The sequence below is a fragment of the Mus caroli genome, chromosome 1 (genome assembly GCF_900094665.2).
Source record: "Mus caroli chromosome 1, CAROLI_EIJ_v1.1, whole genome shotgun sequence".
Lineage (NCBI taxonomy): Eukaryota > Metazoa > Chordata > Mammalia > Rodentia > Muridae > Mus > Mus caroli.
Window position 1 is genome coordinate 9,315,352 of NC_034570.1, and position 18,134 is coordinate 9,333,485.

General features: G+C 45.9%; 1 protein-coding gene and 1 long non-coding RNA gene across 4 annotated transcripts in view; one reads left to right on the plus strand and one right to left on the minus strand.

Annotated features, from left to right (window-relative positions):
• Window positions 1-13,247, minus strand: part of Ncoa2 (nuclear receptor coactivator 2) — a 228,504-nt gene extending 215,257 nt beyond the window's left edge. The window contains exon 1 of one of the 3 annotated variants that reach the window (XM_021170361.1): window positions 12,787-12,932. The gene's annotated coding sequence lies outside the window, so the exon portion shown is untranslated. Of the gene's footprint in view, window positions 1-11,020; window positions 11,279-12,786 lie in introns of those variants that run through there. The other 2 variants (XM_029476884.1, XM_021170377.2) reach the window with 2 other exon arrangements.
• On the plus strand, window positions 24-2,884 carry LOC110300278. The gene is made up of 3 exons (XR_002378555.2): window positions 24-64; window positions 1,650-1,730; window positions 2,835-2,884. It is a non-coding gene; the product is annotated as an uncharacterized LOC110300278 (long non-coding RNA).
• Window positions 13,248-18,134: the final 4,887 nt, after the last annotated feature.

Consider the following 18,134-nt stretch of genomic DNA (forward strand, 5'->3'; position numbering starts at 1 on the left):
ATTAATGCCTCAGGACTCACCTTCTTCTGGTCTGTGCCCGAACAAAATCTACCTCTTCTTAAAGGTAAAACATATACCTCAGATTAATGGGTGATGAATGTCCTTCAAGTCAGTTCTGACCTTTCTGTCTTTCCTTGTGATCCACAGTATGGTTTGTGTAGGCCCAATCTAAACAGACTGCAGGAAGACTCAGTGAGACCCGCCCAAGTGGACCACTATGGAGTGGTCATCAACAAGCAACAGAAGCCACCCCAAAACTAGCAGGATAAGCACAAACCCTCAGGACAACTGACCTGGACTCTTAGAGTCATTCAAAGGAGGAAAACCTGGAAAGGAGATGCAGGGAGTGGACTTGGTTAACTATGAGGTGGACTAGATTCTGCTTTGAAAATTAAAACTCAGCAAGAAGAGATGAGTTCTGAGGTGATGGGACTCAGGGCAGTGCTCCTAAGACATTGTTCTTTACGGATGAAGAATTCTATCTACCTCTTTATTTATGATTTATCCTACCTACATACCTACCTACCCACACACACACACACACCCACACCCACACGAGAGAGAGAGAGAGAGAGAGAGAGAGAGAGAGAGAGAGAGCAGAGAGACAGGCAAAGACAGAGAGGGGGGTGAATAAATGTATGTATAATGGATGGATGGGTGGATGGATGGACAGAGAGACGGATGGAAATGCACACAGGCACTCACTGGGATTTTTCTGAATGTTTGTAATTTTTCACAATGAAAAGATACAAAGAGATGGCGATAGAAGGATAAAGAGAGAGAAGAGTGAGCAGCCCAGCCTGGTCTACATAGAAAGTTCCATGCTAGCCAGGATTACAGTGAGACCCTGTCCAAAACAAAAACTAAAATTAGGAGGTGAGGGATGAAGAGATGGCTCAGAGAACTGGAGTTCTATTGTGAGGCACCCATGTCAGACATCACCTATGTCAGATGCCTCACAAGCACCGCAACGCCGACTGCGGGAATCTCATGCCTCTGGCCTCCAGGAACACAGACGCACACACAATTAAGAATAATCAAAATATACTTTTATGTAAGTAAAATTTGGAGAATCAGGATATTTTTATAAGTGTTAATACAGTCTATATTAATATATATTGTAGAACTTCATCATCTCTTGAGGTTTTAGTCCTTCAGTTGACACTTCTGTTTTTGTCATTGCTTCTTCAATGCAGGTACTCAAGTGACCACCCTGGCACACTATCTCTGCAGTGGTTGGTTCATTAACTTCCTGGCACTACCAACTATCCCCATGGTTTTCTTCATTTTTTTTTCCTCTCCACTATAAACTAAAATCCATTTTCTCTAAAGTGTCAAATACTATGCAGAGGAAAAACCACTAAACCCTGGCACTGAAGGACTGTGTGATTGTATCACAGCGACAAAGCACACTGTGCTTATTGTTTCGGAGGAGAACACAGTTAGATTTGCTTCCGTTCCTGTAGGACAATTTTAATCCATAATTGATTCATTAAGCTACTTAGTAATGACTTTGGAATATTTTTGGACTCCTCCTTTTGTTCTGGTTCATTACTTCAGGTTTAAATTAGCAGTAGGAATTCCTAAAATAATTCTTATGTCAAAGGCATGCTTCCTAAATTTTAGATTAACTCATCTACTTTCTCTAGGCAAATCAAGAGAACAAGAGGGTATACCACAACATGTGCCAGCAGAAATAGAAGAAGGGTGGGTTCATCAAAGACGCAGAGGTAAGTGTTTAAAGATATCGTTCTATAGTAAGTGGGAAATGACATTATTAGGAAAGGAATACCGTGGGAAGATCAACCTATTAATGGCTTGCAGTAGAGAAAGATTTAAGTGTCAGTCAAATAGAAAGTTTAGAAAAACAGTCTTCTATGCTGTTCAGCTGTTCTACACACTGTCTGGGGTGAAAATAAACACACACATGTACAGTATGTATGTATGTATGTATGTATATATATATATATATATGTATATATATATGTATACATATATATAATGTAATTACATGTAGTATGTGTATGCATACATATAGTGTGTGTATAGCATGTATGTGTATGTGTGCTATGTTTATGCACAGGCACATGTATTCTGAACCAATGAGAAAGCAAGTGCAAGTTCCTGAGTTGCTTAGATGTATAGACTATATTTATTTCCAGGACACAGGACAAAGCATCTTAATATACACTGACGCCAATGTCACCATGTAGCAGTAGTTCTTTCTTGCATGCACTGGCAACACCATCAGTCACCTGCACTTTTGATAACTCGGGAGACTATTAAAACATCCTTTAGAATCCTCTAAGATGAGAGAGGATGGACATAACACTCTTGCTTTACTCTCTGCCTCAGTAGGGTCCCCTCTCTGCACAGCCCCTCTGTACACTGGTGTCCTCCACGAACGTGCACATTAGAATCCTGTGCACCTGACACCTGAGCACAGTCCAGGTTGGCTCCTGGGAAGATCCAGGTGCAGACAGCTGCTCTGCTGGTGGTGATCAGGGGTCTGACTTACTCTCCCAACCAGCAAGGCCAGCCCTTCTCTCCTTCCCTCCCCACTAGCCCACCCATACAGCCTTCACAGGAAGCAAGAGTCCTCTCTCAGTGATGGTGTCAGGACCCTGAAGGGAACAGGGCCAGCCCAGTCCAGGTAGAGCAGCCCCAGGTGCTTCCTGCTATGCTGAGACCCCAAGCTCTAGTTTTGTTTTCCAATCCACTTCATGTCCAGGCACAATGCTGGGCTGGGAGGGTAAGAGGGTAACTGTCAATACTGACTAAAATGGTCAATTCTGTGTCTGAAGTGATGACTGTGTTGTTTTCTTGTATTACAGCTAATATCTCAGTCTTCCATTATGCTATGATTCATAATTAACTGTGTGAAGTGGAAACTTGAAGACCAAGCTTCCGAACTGCCTCTTGCTGAAGATAAAAGTCCACGTCAGAGCAGCAAGCGCTTCCTGGGACTTCCTTGCTGGCTCTCCTCTCCACCACCTGTTTATTCTGCCAAGACTCTGATGTAGTGAATATGAAAACTAACATTTTCAAGGAATTTTTCTATCACCCTTAAATGGAAAAGTCTTAAGGAACCAAAACACTAATACAACTTAAGAAAGCAACTAAGAAAACCAAGGCTCAGAAGAAAATTATAAAAAATGCATTCTTGGGGCTGGAGAGATGGCTCAGCGGTTAAGAACACTGACTGCTCTTCCACAGGTCTTGAGTTCAAATCCCAGCAACTACATGGTGGCTCACAACCATCCATAATGAGATCTGATGTCTTCTTCTGGGGTCTCTGAAGACAGCTACAGTATACTTACATATAATAAATAAATAAATCTTTTTTTAAAAATTGCATTCTTTTCCTTTGGGAAAAGGAAGGAGCAGAAAACAGTCACATATTCCTGACTAACCTTACACTCACTGCATAGCTGAGAATAGCCTTGAACCTCTGACCCAAGGGCTCCAGCTCCTGAGGGCTAGGGTTACAGGTGTGCCGGGACACTTGGTTTACTGCTGCTGGGAACCCCCTAGGTTACTTGTGCTTGCCTAGCGAACACACAGCCTCCTGTACACTAAGCAAGCACTTGACAGCCGAGCTATATCCTCTGACCTCACAGGCAAGGATTCTTACTCTCTCTCTCTTTGCATTCTTTTCTACTTATTTATGTGTGTGCTTATTTTAGTAAGGATCTCACTTTGAAGCCCTGGATAGCCTGGAAACACACTATGTAGAGGTCAGGCTGGTCTCGAACTCAGAGGCCCATCTGGCTCTGCTTTCTTAGATCACAGATTAAAGGCGTGCGCCAACACAGCTGGCAAAAAAATTTAGAGGCAAACATTCTTAAGGTCTTAAACATTTGGTTACACTTTTGAACCATCTTAAATCACTTCAATATTTTCAATTATAACATGTGAGCCACTTGGATCACCTAACATTGTCAAGACTGTAATAATATCCCTCAGCAGAGAAACATGAAAAGGCATGGAATATAACAATCCAACTAAATTACACATCAGTGCCCCTACTGCTGCGACAACACTGAACAACAGCAATGATTTTACATGTCACATTCCTAACAGAGAGCTACTTCTCTCACTAAGTGCTGCAAATAGGTTAGCCCTACCTACCAAGAAGGGACACTACCTACCATGCTCATTCACATGGAATCCTTCTGGTTTGTCCTCTGCCCATATTCATCTTTACATCTCCAATTCTACTTGGGGTGGGAGGTGGGGGTGAGGGAAGAAAGACAGAAGGAAAAAGAGGGAAAGATGTGCAAAGCATTCCTGGTAGAAACCGAGAGAAGCTCTTCTCACTTCTCACTCTGGTGCCTGCCTCACTCCGCTTCCTCCTCTGCACACAGCCCCTGCAGCACACACAACAGGAACAGGCAAAAAGATCACCTCTGGGCCAGGGAGTCCCCCAGCCCAGGACAGCAACTTCAGGACATGGCACTGTGGTAACTCTGAATTTTAATGAATTTCTATAATCCTTACTTAGGGACCTACCAAGTGCATGTGGAAGAATTTCCTTCTCACATCCCAACAATAACTGCTCAGAAGTGATTACATGTTAGATGAATGTGACAGCTATGAGTAATTCTAATTATATACATGTTAGGATTTTATATATAATATTGATCTAGTGTTTAGCATACTGGAGGCCCTGGGCATAACACCACAAAAATATATGAATGAAATAATAGTAGAGAATAATAACACACACACACACACATCTTAGTGCATTAAAAGTATCATTAAAATTTTGTTCCTTAAACTAAAAAACAATGGCTCAGTGGTTAAGGGCACTGGTTGCGCTTTAAGAATTGCCTGGGTTTGATTCCCAGGACCCACACAGTGGCTCATAACCAGCTACAGCTGCAGTCCTAAGAGATCCAATGCCCTCTTCTGGATTCTGTAGGCACCAGACATGCATGTGGTGCCTGGGCAAACATGCAGGCAAACACTCATACACAAAATAAAAATAATTCTTAAAAAATATTACTTATGTAATTATCTAGTCTCCATTTGCACAGACTCTAAAGATGGCCTAAAATGACTGGAGAAATGCTGAAGGGTCCTTGGAAATACACAATTACATTGGGGAGGGAGCATCTCTCTGAGCTTGAACCCAGGACCTTGAACATGCTAAGCAAGCAGTCCAGCACTGAGTAACATCCTCAAGACACAATTGCATACATACACACAAACCAACATTTGTTGTTTGTGCTGGGTTATGGTTTTCGAAACAAGGCCTCTCTACTTAGTCATGGCTACCCTGTACATGAACTGGGGCTCAGGGTCAGAGACACCCCTCTCTTTACCTCCCTAAAGATTGCATTAAAGAACTGCACCACCAGGCCTGGCACGATTCAATATTCTAACTTACATTTTCAAAACAGCTCAAAGTTTTTAATCTTAAGCATATTAACAATATAATTAGAAATTTTAAGATAATTATTAAATGTTCTTACGAAAGCAGGGGTGACACCAGAGGCAGAGGAAGTTTGTTCACGAGCAGATCCTATGAGCAAGATGGAGCTGTTGGAAGGGCCTACCCTCCTTCAGTTGTGGCCTCTAATGGGCAGAGGGCAGTGAGCAGCAAGTTCCGGAACTCGCTCACTCTCCAAGTGAAGCCTTTGGGGACATAAGTGACCAACGAAAAATCCCATGCATCATTTTCATCTCTGACAACAGGCCCTGGGTCCTGGCAGCTGGAACATTACAAGCAAAGCGTGCAGATCCTGGCAGAGCACAGGAGCGAGTTTCCTGAAAGCGCGCCTGCTCCCTGCAAACAATTGAGCAGACAGAAGAATTCCACAAATAGCATAGCAGAAGTCAGATGACTGAATATATTATCAGCCTTCTTTTGGGTCTATGGTATCTCAGCAGAGTCATCCGCTTTACATGGAGTGCACAACACTCACCAAAAGGCGTCACACAACCTGTGTCCGACAGTTAAACAGACAACATTAAATCTATATTGAAGAAATAAGAAACCACATATGTATGTCAACTCCTTGTCTTTTCCAAACCTATATCCCTGAAAGTGTTCCCTGGGTACATTTCCTACTGATCCCCCACAAACAGATTCCCATACAGAGAACAACAGATGAGAATATGCTTTTCACAGAATAAATGGATGGATGTTGTCTTGTCTTAACAAAGGCTGACGCAAGAGCCTAACAGTCAGCCAATAGGAACCCCAGCTCAGCAGGCCAGAAGCAAGAGCTGCCTGGGGTTCTAATGTGCTTCAGTAGCCCAACTGTGTGAGCCTGGAAGTTATCTGATACCTGTGTGTCCACTTCCTTCCTGAGCAGCCAAAGGAGGATGCTACAACTGCTTCACACATCTAAATGAAAAACCCAAGTGCATCACAAATGTCCCTAACCCCAGACACATTTAGTAAACTCCATCAGTTTACTTCACTGCTTTTCCTGCTTCTTGACATTTAAAGGTAAGGGGATCTTGAAATTTCAGGAATAGTTGAGGTACGAGTTGTATATATGACTTACAGGAGTGAACTTCTCAGTCCATGACTGGGAACGTCAGCAGAACCTCAGCTATTCAGATCTGTTCCTTCTTAGACTGAACAGCTGAGAGTCCTAAGGTCATTTGTTATATCCCAGACTCTTGATGGACAGCCATCCCAGACTTCCCCTTAACCTCCAACCTCCTGGAACATGAGGATAACAGCATGTATTTATGTGTTTGTGGCCATAATCAAAAGAATGGACCACTCATAAGAAAGCCTAGAAAGTGGCTGGCTCTATCCCTGATACAGACACTGTGGGCCTGACAGGAATGAGCTCTTTCCAGAAGACCCATAGCCAGAGCAGAACACAAGGCTGCATACAGAGCTAAAGCCAGGCTACAGAGGCCCAGAGGAGGCAGCACAGGAATGGCCATAGGAGAGGGGGTGGGACAGAGATGATGGGGTTCACCTGCCAACCCACCCTGTCACACCCTACCAGCTGCACAGGACCACTCTGACCATGTAACCATGTACCATACCACACAGGGCTCCTAGAGCAGCACTTAAGCTTCAAGCCAAACAAAACTGAACCAGTCATAAGCGTCCACATTTTCATAAAGAGGAATCTAATTCATTTTAAGCTCATCTATCAAGGGAACATTTAAACACCTTGTGGATGGTATGTGAGAGTATGAAGTGTATGTCTATAAGTGTGTGCATGTGAAGGCCAGAACTCAGGGTGCCCTGCACTTTGTTCTCCATCTCATTTAAAACAACAACGACAACGACAACTCTCCCTGAGCCCAAAGCCCACAGCTGACTATGCTGGTTAGTGAGCTCTGGGCTCAGCCTGTCTCTGCTCCCAAGCACTGACATCACAGACGTAGCCATGCCAGGCATCTACATGGGTGCTAGAAACAAACTCCAGTCCTGCAGTGCAGACATACTACTGACTGAGCCATCCCCCAAGTCCTGCAACTTTTTTATTCTAAACATAATTCCACTCTCAGGAAAAATAACAGAATCGCAAATCCATGCAAAGTTTGCTAGATAGTACAGACTTGAAAGTACACACTCACACAGAAGACAAGATTAAGGCAAATATTTTCTTCCCTACCACCAAGGTGTGAGGAAAAGGAGGAAGGAAGGAGACCATCGCCCATCGCCCAGCCTGTGGCCCTCCCTTTAGTCCCTGGCTCTGTAACTTGAAGATTTTATTACCAAATACACTGTCAAGGCCAGGACAGTCAAATTTCCATCAATAATGATGAAATAAATCAATGAAACAATTGCTAAAGAAGAAAAAAAATGCAGAGAAAAGACCTCCAAAACCCAAAATAAAGATTCTGCTAAACATGGGCCCAGGACAGAATAAGAACTGGCTGGCTTGAGATATAAGTCCCACCAGAATTTACAGCAAACTTCAGTTTCCATCTATCTGTCAAGTGCCCCTTAACATCTCCCGATTTGCAACCTCCTCCTGATGACTGACACTATGTCCAGAAGTTCCAAAGCAGCTGTGAGAAACATTACCGTACGCACTGTACTCATTCAAGTTTGCTAGAAATTCCCAACCATAGAACCAAATAAACACCGGCCTAAAACAAATCCTAGCATTCCGCCACTGCCTCTGAACCTAGAAACGTGAATGAATATCGCTAATTATTAAACACAGAGACTCTTTGCTCTCGAAGCCAAGGCTTGTGCTCTACTGCAGACCAGCAGAACATCTAGTGACCGTTACTGTAAGCTGCCAACTCTACTCTCCCTTTCACAGCAGCTAGGAAGTCACATAGACTGCTACGACAGCCACACAAGTCATACTGTCGCCTCTATCTAGAACATCTGGCATCTGTAAAGTTTCCCTCATGCTCTCTGAACTGTACTTTACAGTTCTGCCAGGTGGGATACTTTAAGAGGCGTTAGAGGGTGGTATGCCATGGCACCCCTTCTTGTTTCTCTCATCTACAAATCAAAAAGCAGGAAAAAAATCAAAACAAAAACAAAAGAAAGAAAGAAGCGCATAAACACACGGAGGCAAAGGAGTGTGTGATAGAAACGGGGGGGGGGGGGGGGGGGGAAGAACTGGACATTGTGTTTTCCATTCCATGGCTTTTCTTCATTCAAAAATCAGTATCATGGGGCTGGAGAGATAGCTCAGTGGTTAAGAGCACTGACTGCTCTTCCAGAGGTCCTGAGTTCAATTCTCAGAAACTACTTGGTGGCTCACAGCCATCCATAATGAGATCTGATGTCCTCTTTTGGGGTGTATGAAGACAGCTACAGTGTACTTACATATAATAAATAAATCTTTAAAAAAATTAAACTAAAAAGCTAACAGGTCTTAAACATTGGTTTTGTCATGTTAACAACTAAAAATCAGTTAAACTTTTAAATATAATTTCAACCACAACACAACAATGACCAAGATATCAAAGACACCCATGCATACCAGAAAATTAGTCTTCTATTAAAAATGCTTTAAAGGGTCACTGTTCGTGCTTTTTCTTTCTAACAATATACGAACTGCCTTTGTATCCAATACGACAAAAACAATTTTTCCTAGAGATCTAAGCTGTCAAAGTATGGGTCAAATAGCAACCTACTGTGGCCTGAAACAGCTAAGGCACTGAGTCCTTAACTTCTACATGTAAAATAGAATCGTAATCAGAGATCACAGATTCCAGAGAGACTGGAAAGCTTTAATAAGATACATCTATTGAGAGGCAAGGGGAGAACCAAGATGAATTAACCCTTTATGCAATCCTAGGACCCTCCATCTTTTATATGTATTTTCAGTAAAATGTCTCTCATGCTGAAAGCCATCTAAATTATATTTAATCGATGAAGGGTTAAATAAAATATTTTAAAAAATATTAAGTCCTCAAAAGCATTAAATTCACATGAATGAAAGTCAAAGAAATCCTCTCTTTTAAGAGGGAAATTCCCAGGAGGAAGAAGGTTCAGCTCCAGCAAGAGAGCACACAACGGAATCGCCGCTGCTGACAATGCACATCTTTCTCTAGGTGCCTCCATATGCTTGCGAGGTTTTCCCCTCACCAGGCATTAGGCGACTTGCTATTCTCTGCCACCAAGAATCTAAGAACGCTTTGAGGGATCCTTATGGAGAATGAAGTGAAATAATGGGTTGCTTTTAAGAATTCAGGAAAGAGAAAGGGCCTGCATCAGAGTGGCCTCCCAAATTAACCAGTAGTGGGAGTCTCTGAATGTTGCTGGGTTCTGAGCATTAATTTACAATACTCCCTACTTCTGTCAGGTGAATTAAGGGCTTATCTTTCACTTGACTCATTTATCACCAAAATAACACTTCAAAAGCTACAGCAAAAAGCAATTTTACGCCGGGTGGTGGTGGCACACACCTTTAATCCCAGCACTTGGAGGCAGAGGCAGGCAGATTTCTTAGTTCGAGGCCAGCCTGGTCTACAAAGTGAGTTCCAGGACAGCCAGGGCCACACAGAGAAACCCTGGGGGGAGGGGGGGGTGAGCAATTTACTTCTACAAGAACATCTAAAATTACACAGGTTGGGAATCTACACTATAGATTTGAAAGTCACATATTATACATTACTCTTTCCTTACATTAGTCTCTCTCAAGTCCTTTCTTAATAACCCAATAGTAATAAAAGCTGGAGAACCCAGTGTGGATCGTGCCCATTATTTTTTTAAATCCCAAAATTAAATTCATGGGTGACAGATTCCAAAAATGAATGGATTTTCAGTTTAACATCCCTCATCCTTTGAACTCCCAAAGAATCCAACGGGGAAAAGGAATGTGTTGCTGCTGTCCGGTTGGACTAACCTCACCAACAAAGAACAGAGCATGTACACACACAAAAAGCACTGCAGCAGCGGCAGTCTTTAACAGACCGCAATTCCGGCTGAGCAACCTGGGATCCTCACGGGAGCAGCGCCCGCCCCCCTTTCCTAAAACTCAGGAGTCAAGAAAGTCAGTTCACTGGACCCAAACAGTTAAAACAACCAAAGATAGCTCTGGACCTCTTACACATCAGAGAAGTAGCCACATACTGTGCAATTCATTCGTGTTTAAGGAAATTAAAAATAAATAAATAAATAAATAAAATGTTTTACGAATCTTTTGTAAGGAGTAATATGGAAAGCTATACTGCTATACTTTATTCCTTTGTTTTCTGCCAACAAATATTCTTTGGCTAGTTTTGCTAAGTACCCACGCTTGGTATCTTAGTGGCGCTTTGGTTCAAAACTTCATTTTGTTTACCCAAGAACAAGACAAAAAATATGCACAGCATAACCAGTAAGTTTGTAAAAATGTCACACCCAGACCAAGCACGAAACTTTCAAGGAGACTTGGGAAATTGGTGGTGGTCTGATTAAACAAGATCCCAGTGAGGCCAATTCCAAACAAGAATGCTTTAGCACTCCTAAAAATCACCTCACAAGAGGCCACCCTGCGCCTTTACTCTCAGGGTGCCCTTTCAATTCCATCGTCCGGGTGCTGGACAGAGGCCCAGTGAAACTAACGCAGACCTTCAAAGATCTCACCTGGTGCTGAGATCCAGAACGCGGTCACTTATCAACATATGCCATTTTAAAACCCGGCCTCGCAGTTACTGCCACATCCTGAAGTGGCTTTAGACTTTGTCATGTCTAAAACAACGCCTCTCGCAGCACCAGAGAAAAGCAATATCTTCGCGCACCTATGCAGGTCTCCCCAGGTCACAGATTCTGTGAGTGACACTATTCCACAAACCCAGGTGCGGGTGACCAAGGGACGCGCCAGAGTGGAGGGCTCGCGGCGTCTCCATGGCTCCCCCGCCCCGCCTGCAACTCAACCCTAACTGGACGGAAGAAACCCCGCCCCCTTCCTGCCTCTGGCTCCCACCATTGGCTTACCGGTACCCGGCAGGTCAGTCCCTGCCTTCCATTGGCTCACTGCCCCATCAGTCAGGCACAGCCAGATTCGGGTCGGTGGGAGGGGAAGGAGTCGGAGGAGGTGGAGTGGGAGTGGGATTAGAGGACGAGGTGGCGGAGGAGGGTGCTCGAGCTCAGGCTCGGGTTTGGGAAAGTTTCCCCTGCCAGTGACAAGCCCTCTAGGCTTGAGGCCCAACGTCACTCCCGGCGAGTAAGGGGCTCGGGTCCCCGATTCCCGCCCCTCAGTCCGCAGGCCCCGGAAGCCACTTGGGGGAGGGGAAAGGGAGGGACCATGGAAGCAGGGACCGAGCCACCCACCCCCGAGCGCGGCCGCGGCGCCTCCAGGACTCCCCCAGGGGCGGGGTGCGGGCACTCCAGCCCGCGGCGCCGACCCTGGACGCCTACCCGGGAGCCTCCAGGGGCCCGGAGAGGAGGGTCCCCGGCCCAGGGCGTGACCCGGGCGCGAGGGCCGCCAGGACCCCTCCCGCTTCCCGCGGGGGGCCCCCGAGGGCCTGTCCCTGCAGGGGCCGCAGAAGGGGTACGGAAGAGGGGGCGCTGGCGAGCCAACCCGGAACCTCCTGGCCCGCAGCCCGCCTCCCGCCCCCGGCCGCGGCCCCAGCGCGCCTCCGGCACACATGCCCGCACCCAGAAAGTTAAGTCAGGGGCGAGCCCGGCGCGGCGCCGCCGCCACCGCCGCCGCCGCCGCCCGACCCCGGCTCCCCGCCCCCACCGCGGCCCGGCCTGCGCGGCCCGAGCGCTACCGCCCCGAAGCCACCCAAGCCCGAGGCCCCCCAGACGCCCGAGCCCCCGCCGCCGCCCCTGCCGGCCGCGTCACCTTCACACACCCCCGGCACTTCCCAGGTCCTGCCTCCCCTCGCCCGGCTCCCACCCGTGCAGCAGTGGCCGCACGCCTCCCGGGAAGAAAGCACCGGCCGCGACTGCGCCCGCCGGCCCGGGCTTCCCCCGCCTGCCCGGGCTGCGCCGCGCAGCCTCGAGGGGGCCGGAGCAGGGGCCCGCGGCACAACCGCCGCTTCCCAGCCTGGTGCTCACCTCTCGGCCGGCGCCGCGGGCTGCAGCCTCCGCCCGCCTCGCGCTCCAGGGCTCGTCTCCCGAGCTCTCTCGCCCGGCGCCCGAGCGCCTCCTTTCTCTCCCGGGGACTCGGCGTCTTCCCGCCCTCCCCCCTCCCCCCGGGAGCCGAGTCCCCGGCTCGGCCGCGCCTCGAGGATGGGCGTCGCGGGCTCCGCACGCCTGGGCAGCGGTGCCCGCACACAACAACAGCCTGCCCGGCCGGCCGGCGCGCGGCTCCGCCGGGCTGCGCGCACCAAGGGCAGCGGCCCGGGTGGGAATGCGGCGCCCCCCGCCCGCCGCCCGTGAGCCCCCAGGGGAGGCGCGCTTACCAATGTGGCCGTCACGCCGTCAGGTGCGGGCTGCCGTCGGCGCTGACCTCCGCCGCCGCCGCGGGAGCCCAGGCTGCGGCCGCCATGTTCCCGTGTTAATAACTGCTGCCTGGTTGTTTATTTCAATGGAGATCCTCCCCCAGCTCCCTCCTCCTCCTCCCCCTCCTCCTCCGCGGCTCTGCACTTGCGGAGAGAGACACAGACCGCGCGAGCTCGCGAGCAGGGGAGGGGGCTCGGGCACGGGGCTGGCCCGCCCTCCGCCTCCCCGCCGCCTCCGAGCGAACGCTGTCACCGCTCAGGGGACCGGGCGGAAACTTGACGTCCCGCGCCCCGGAGCGTGGGCCCGGGAACACTGGGGCTACCCCACCCGCGGGGTCCTCAGCATCTCCCTGGCTGGCGAGACTTCAGAGCTCAGAGAGTTGGACAAGATGGGTGGCTGTGGTCTAGGGACCGTGACCTATGGGTGACTGGAAGTGAAGGGAGAGTCAACAGAGGACTCCATGCGAGGGCAAAGGGCAATGCCCAAAAGAAAGCTAAAAAGGGGGACTGGCCCGGGCCGGGGGGTGGAGGCCAAGGGACTGCCGCGCCTCCGACGGCAGGGACGCTGGGGCGAGAAGGTCGCGGAAAACCTAGTCCCAGAGGTGCCTCCCGCGCGCGCTCAGGCAGGGCCGGGTAGCCGGCAGCCTGCACCCCTCGGGCGCACCTCTGCACCCAGACGCTGTTCCGGGGCGCACTCCTTGGCCACCATGTCCCCTAGGTTCTTCCTGGATACGCCCCGCCAGTTGCTGTCCCTAAGGTCTCTGGAGGGGATAGAGGGGCGTGACCGCGGGAGGCGAACTTACCGGGGTACCACCCCGGGATTGCTTGACAAAGCAAAGGCTGCACAGTATTTAGAAAGACCGAGGGGAGTGTTCTCCGCACGCAGTGAGACAACAAAAGTTTTGTTTTGTTTTTTAACTGGGGAATCCATTATCAAATCCTCAATGGAGTATTGGGATTAAGGAGACGTGGAGGAGTTTTTACGTTTAAATGTTGTTTGGTTTTTAACTGGAAAAGCAACTTCTTTTCCATTTAGATATAATTAGTTGAAAGAAATGAGTAACATTTGTTTGCTTAACGGAAGTTATCAAAATATGACAGGAACACGTTTCCTTATTTTAACTCTTATGAAAGGTCACTTGCCATAGACAATAAGTGTTTATTGAACTGTAACGACTTGGCACTGCATTAAGTGATTCACACACACTCCAAATTTTAATCCTCAAACCTTAGGAAGTAATTGCTATTTTTATACCTCACAAAACATTGAAACCTAAAGAAGTAATTTTTGTAGAGTTACACAGTAAGCAAGGTGGGCAAAATTTGAGCCCAGGTCCATTAATTGCAAAACATATGCTTTTTGATCGTATTTTTTTAGCTCCAGTTTATTATGACAAAGAAAAAGAAAAGTATATGCCTACTTGGCTATATCTAGAAAATATTTGGAAAGCTGTAGCAAATGTTAGCATTGGTGAGTGGAATCGGGAGGAGGTCTGCAATGGGGTACTTCACGTTTTTCAGGGAAGTGTTTGCTGTTTGGAATGATTGGTTTTGACCTCCTGTTAGTAAATTTTAAGGATTTTTTTTAATTAGCTAGAATAACTAAATTATGTTCCCCGAAGACTCAAAAGCCTTAAGCAGCTTAGGGACAGAACCAGGAGATGCAGAGTGTCCCCACGATCTGTCCTCCTCCACTCTTAACCTATAATATTTTTGCAGGAAGGTTGGGTTCCTTGCAGGAATGTCCCCATTGCCACTTAGATTTCTTCTCCTGTCCTGAATTCTTAAGAGTTAAGAAAGACTCTTGTTGCTTTCTATTCCTCCTCTTGAGGGGAGAGGCAGCTATCCAGAGTCCAGTACTCAGTGGCAGCAGAATTAACATGAAAAAACTACCTGTGATGAATGTGCAGACAAACACATCCCTGCTTCCATGCTGTGTTACTCAGTGCACCTTCTTACTGAATGCTCAAGACACAAGACTGTCTCTAAGCAATAAAACAAACCAAACAGCTCTTACAGTAGTGTAAAGAGCTCCATGCCCAGCTGCCGCTGCCTCACTCCAGCGGAACCTGGAAGAATCATGTCACTTTGGAGTTCTGAAATAGTGTCAAGACGTCACACCCATGTTATAACTGTGGTATTTATTTATTTTGCTTTTATATGTTTAACTTTGTATTCTTAGAACCAGCCTTATTATCAATACATCATCTTTGAGCTGCCTTGAGTAACAATCTCTCCTGTATGTATCAAGACTCATACTGAACAATGATTTCTGGGTTGCAGAAAACTATGTTTGCATTTGCCTATTAAGTCCTGTGCCAGTTCAACAACACATAAGTATTACTGTGTTCTGTTTGTACAGAGCATGTGGCCTTGTTTGTGCATTTGCCCTTCTCATTTTCCAGACTGTAAGCTCCTAGGGCCCAAGACCCCTCCCCCCTCAGCCAATGTAATACCCTCTAGTGACCCTTGAAATCACATAGAGTACCAAGTTCCTAACATGTTTTTTCTTTACCTAGATACCAATGATGAAGTTTATATATTAAACAGAGTGAGAGGTTGTAACTAATACTACAAAACAATGAAAGCTATACTATAATCAATGTTACACAAATATATGTAGGCTCTCCCACGCACATCTCTCTGTACTTGAATTGTTTTGCTTGAAGGGAACACTTTATAGATTTTCTTGGTAGCCAAAAAGCATAGATAGTAAGCAGAGACTACACAAAGGGATGGATTTGGTACAAAGTTGGACTGAAGAAGACATTGTAAAATTACATGGCATAGTGGCAAGCAATGTAAAAGTTGTGAGTTATTTATGAACATTTTCACTTACTATTCTCAAATTGTAGTTGAGCATGGACCAGTGAAGCTACAGAAAGAAAGAAAAGGAACAACTGCATCTGGCTGAGGCCTCCCATCCTTTCATACCTCATTTGCCAGGGTCCAAATCATAGAACATTGCTTTTATTTACATGAGTACACTGTAGCTGTCTCAGACACCAGAAGAGGGCATCAGATCCCATTACAGATGGTTGTGAGCCACCATTCCGTTGCTGGGAATTGAACTCAGGACCTCTGTAAGAGCAGTCAGTGCTCTTAACCACTGAGCCATCTCTTCAGCCCCCCTTCTATTAAAAATTTTATTTATTTTATTTACATGAGTACACTATAAAACATTCTTATAAAAAAGGCTTTCCATGTTTTGAAGTATCAATTCCTGAGACCTCAGAATCAACTTGATATGATGGCTCATATTTCTAATTGCAGCACTGGGGAGGTAGAGGCACAGGATGAGTTCAAAGCCATCCTTGACAACTTACTTCAGAAAGTAGGTTGTCTCCTTATACCATATGATCCCAGGGTTAAATTGAACTCACCAGACTTAATATTAGCGAGGACCTTTACAAACAGAGGCATGTTGCTGGTCTGTAGTCACTTTTTCCTTTGATAAATGTGCATGTGTGTATGCTCACTCATGAAAGCCCAAGGTTGACGCAAGGAGTTTTGCTAAACGTGCTCAGTCAGAGTCAACATTATTCATGGAGGCACGTTCGCTCCCTTGAACCCAGAATGCACAGATAATGTCTTGTCTAGCTAGCCAGTTTGATCCAGGGAAATACCTATCTCTGCCTTCCAAGAGCTGGAATTACAGGTGGGCGGGCACATTCACCTGATATCTCCACCAGTACAAATCCCAGTCCTCACACTATAAGGTGGCACTTTAACCACCAAGCCATCTCCCTAGCTCTAGACTTTTTTTTTTTTTAAACAAGATCTCATGGAGCCAGGCTGATCTGGAACTAGCTCAGCCTCCCAAGATCTGAGACTATAAACATAGAGCACCATTCCAAAGCAAGCAAACGTCTCTGGTTTTGTCTGCTTTCACTTCCATAGGCAACTTTCAAGGTACTCAACTTTCCCAACATAAAAATGAGAAATTCTTTATTGTGTTAGTTTCTTAGCATACATCATGTTGTAATGATAGTAAAATAGAATTGCAAAAGGCAAAATAAGGTAGGTGAATAAATATGAAATAGTTTCTATTGCATTAAAAAACAAAAATGAAGTAGACTACATATGTAACCATAAAGCCATCACCAAACACAATTTTTCATAGGTACAATTGGCAATGACTCAAACACAATAGTATAAATGGTATTTTTGTCATATTTTTATGCAGATCCAAAAAAAAAAAAAAGTAAGGCTGAGCATGGTATGGCACACACCTTTAATCCCAGTACTCAGGAGGCAGAGGCAGGCAGATCTCTGAGTTCAAGGCACAGCAGGGATTCACTGAGGAACTGTCTCAAAAAAACCAAAGCAGCAAGAACAAAAAGTAAACAAGCTGTGTGTGTGTGTGGGGGGGGGGGGGTGCAACTGTAACCCAGCACTGGGGAGCTGGAGGCAGCAAACCTAGACACTCAACTGAGGCATCTTGGGCTCCCTGAGACCTTGTTTCAAAGCCAAAACAACAACAGGAAACAAAACAAAGCTACAGTCATCACAGAAATACAAAAGTAAAAAATGTACAAAGTTAGATTTAAATTTGATTATTGAATAAAAACATTTAATCAAATATTTAATATCTTTAAAACCCACCATAAATAAGTGTTCAATACGAGCCAAGCATATTCCATACATTCTTATCTCTTATAGAAGTTGCCACTGTATATATTATTCCCATTTTATAGATCAGGAAGCTGTGGTCCAGAGTTATTCATTCAATAATGTATGCAAGGTCATAAAGCTACATTCCCACATGGCTGACAGATTGTGCTAAGATCCTGTTCTTTGAATCTTAATGTCTCCACTACCAAGTAACAAGGTATCCTCACCTTTATCTTATAACAATTCCTACAACCTAATACATGTTTAATAAATACTCATGAAATGAATAAATGAACTGGCTCTTATCTTCCCACATCCACTGTTACGTTCCCACTTAAAAGCATTTAATGGTCCTTTATCATCTACAGAATACAATTCAAACTCTTCGCCTTACATTAAGACCTTCCTCCATGTGACCCTAGTTTTTTTAGCTGTATCTTTCTTGCTGCTTAAACAACAAATACCTAATGCCCCAACAGTCATTTTAAGATTCTGAAATCAGGTTGTGGTGTGTTTCAACCCTTATACTGTCTGTGTAAACACAGGCAAATTATTCCACATCTCTGAAAATCCAGTCCAGTGAGTTGGGGAAGCAAAGGAAACAGACCCCTCTTCCTCCCTGATGGATGAGGGCATGTATGAATACGAATACATAGAAACTCACAAACAACTACAGTGATCTGAAGGTTGCTGGG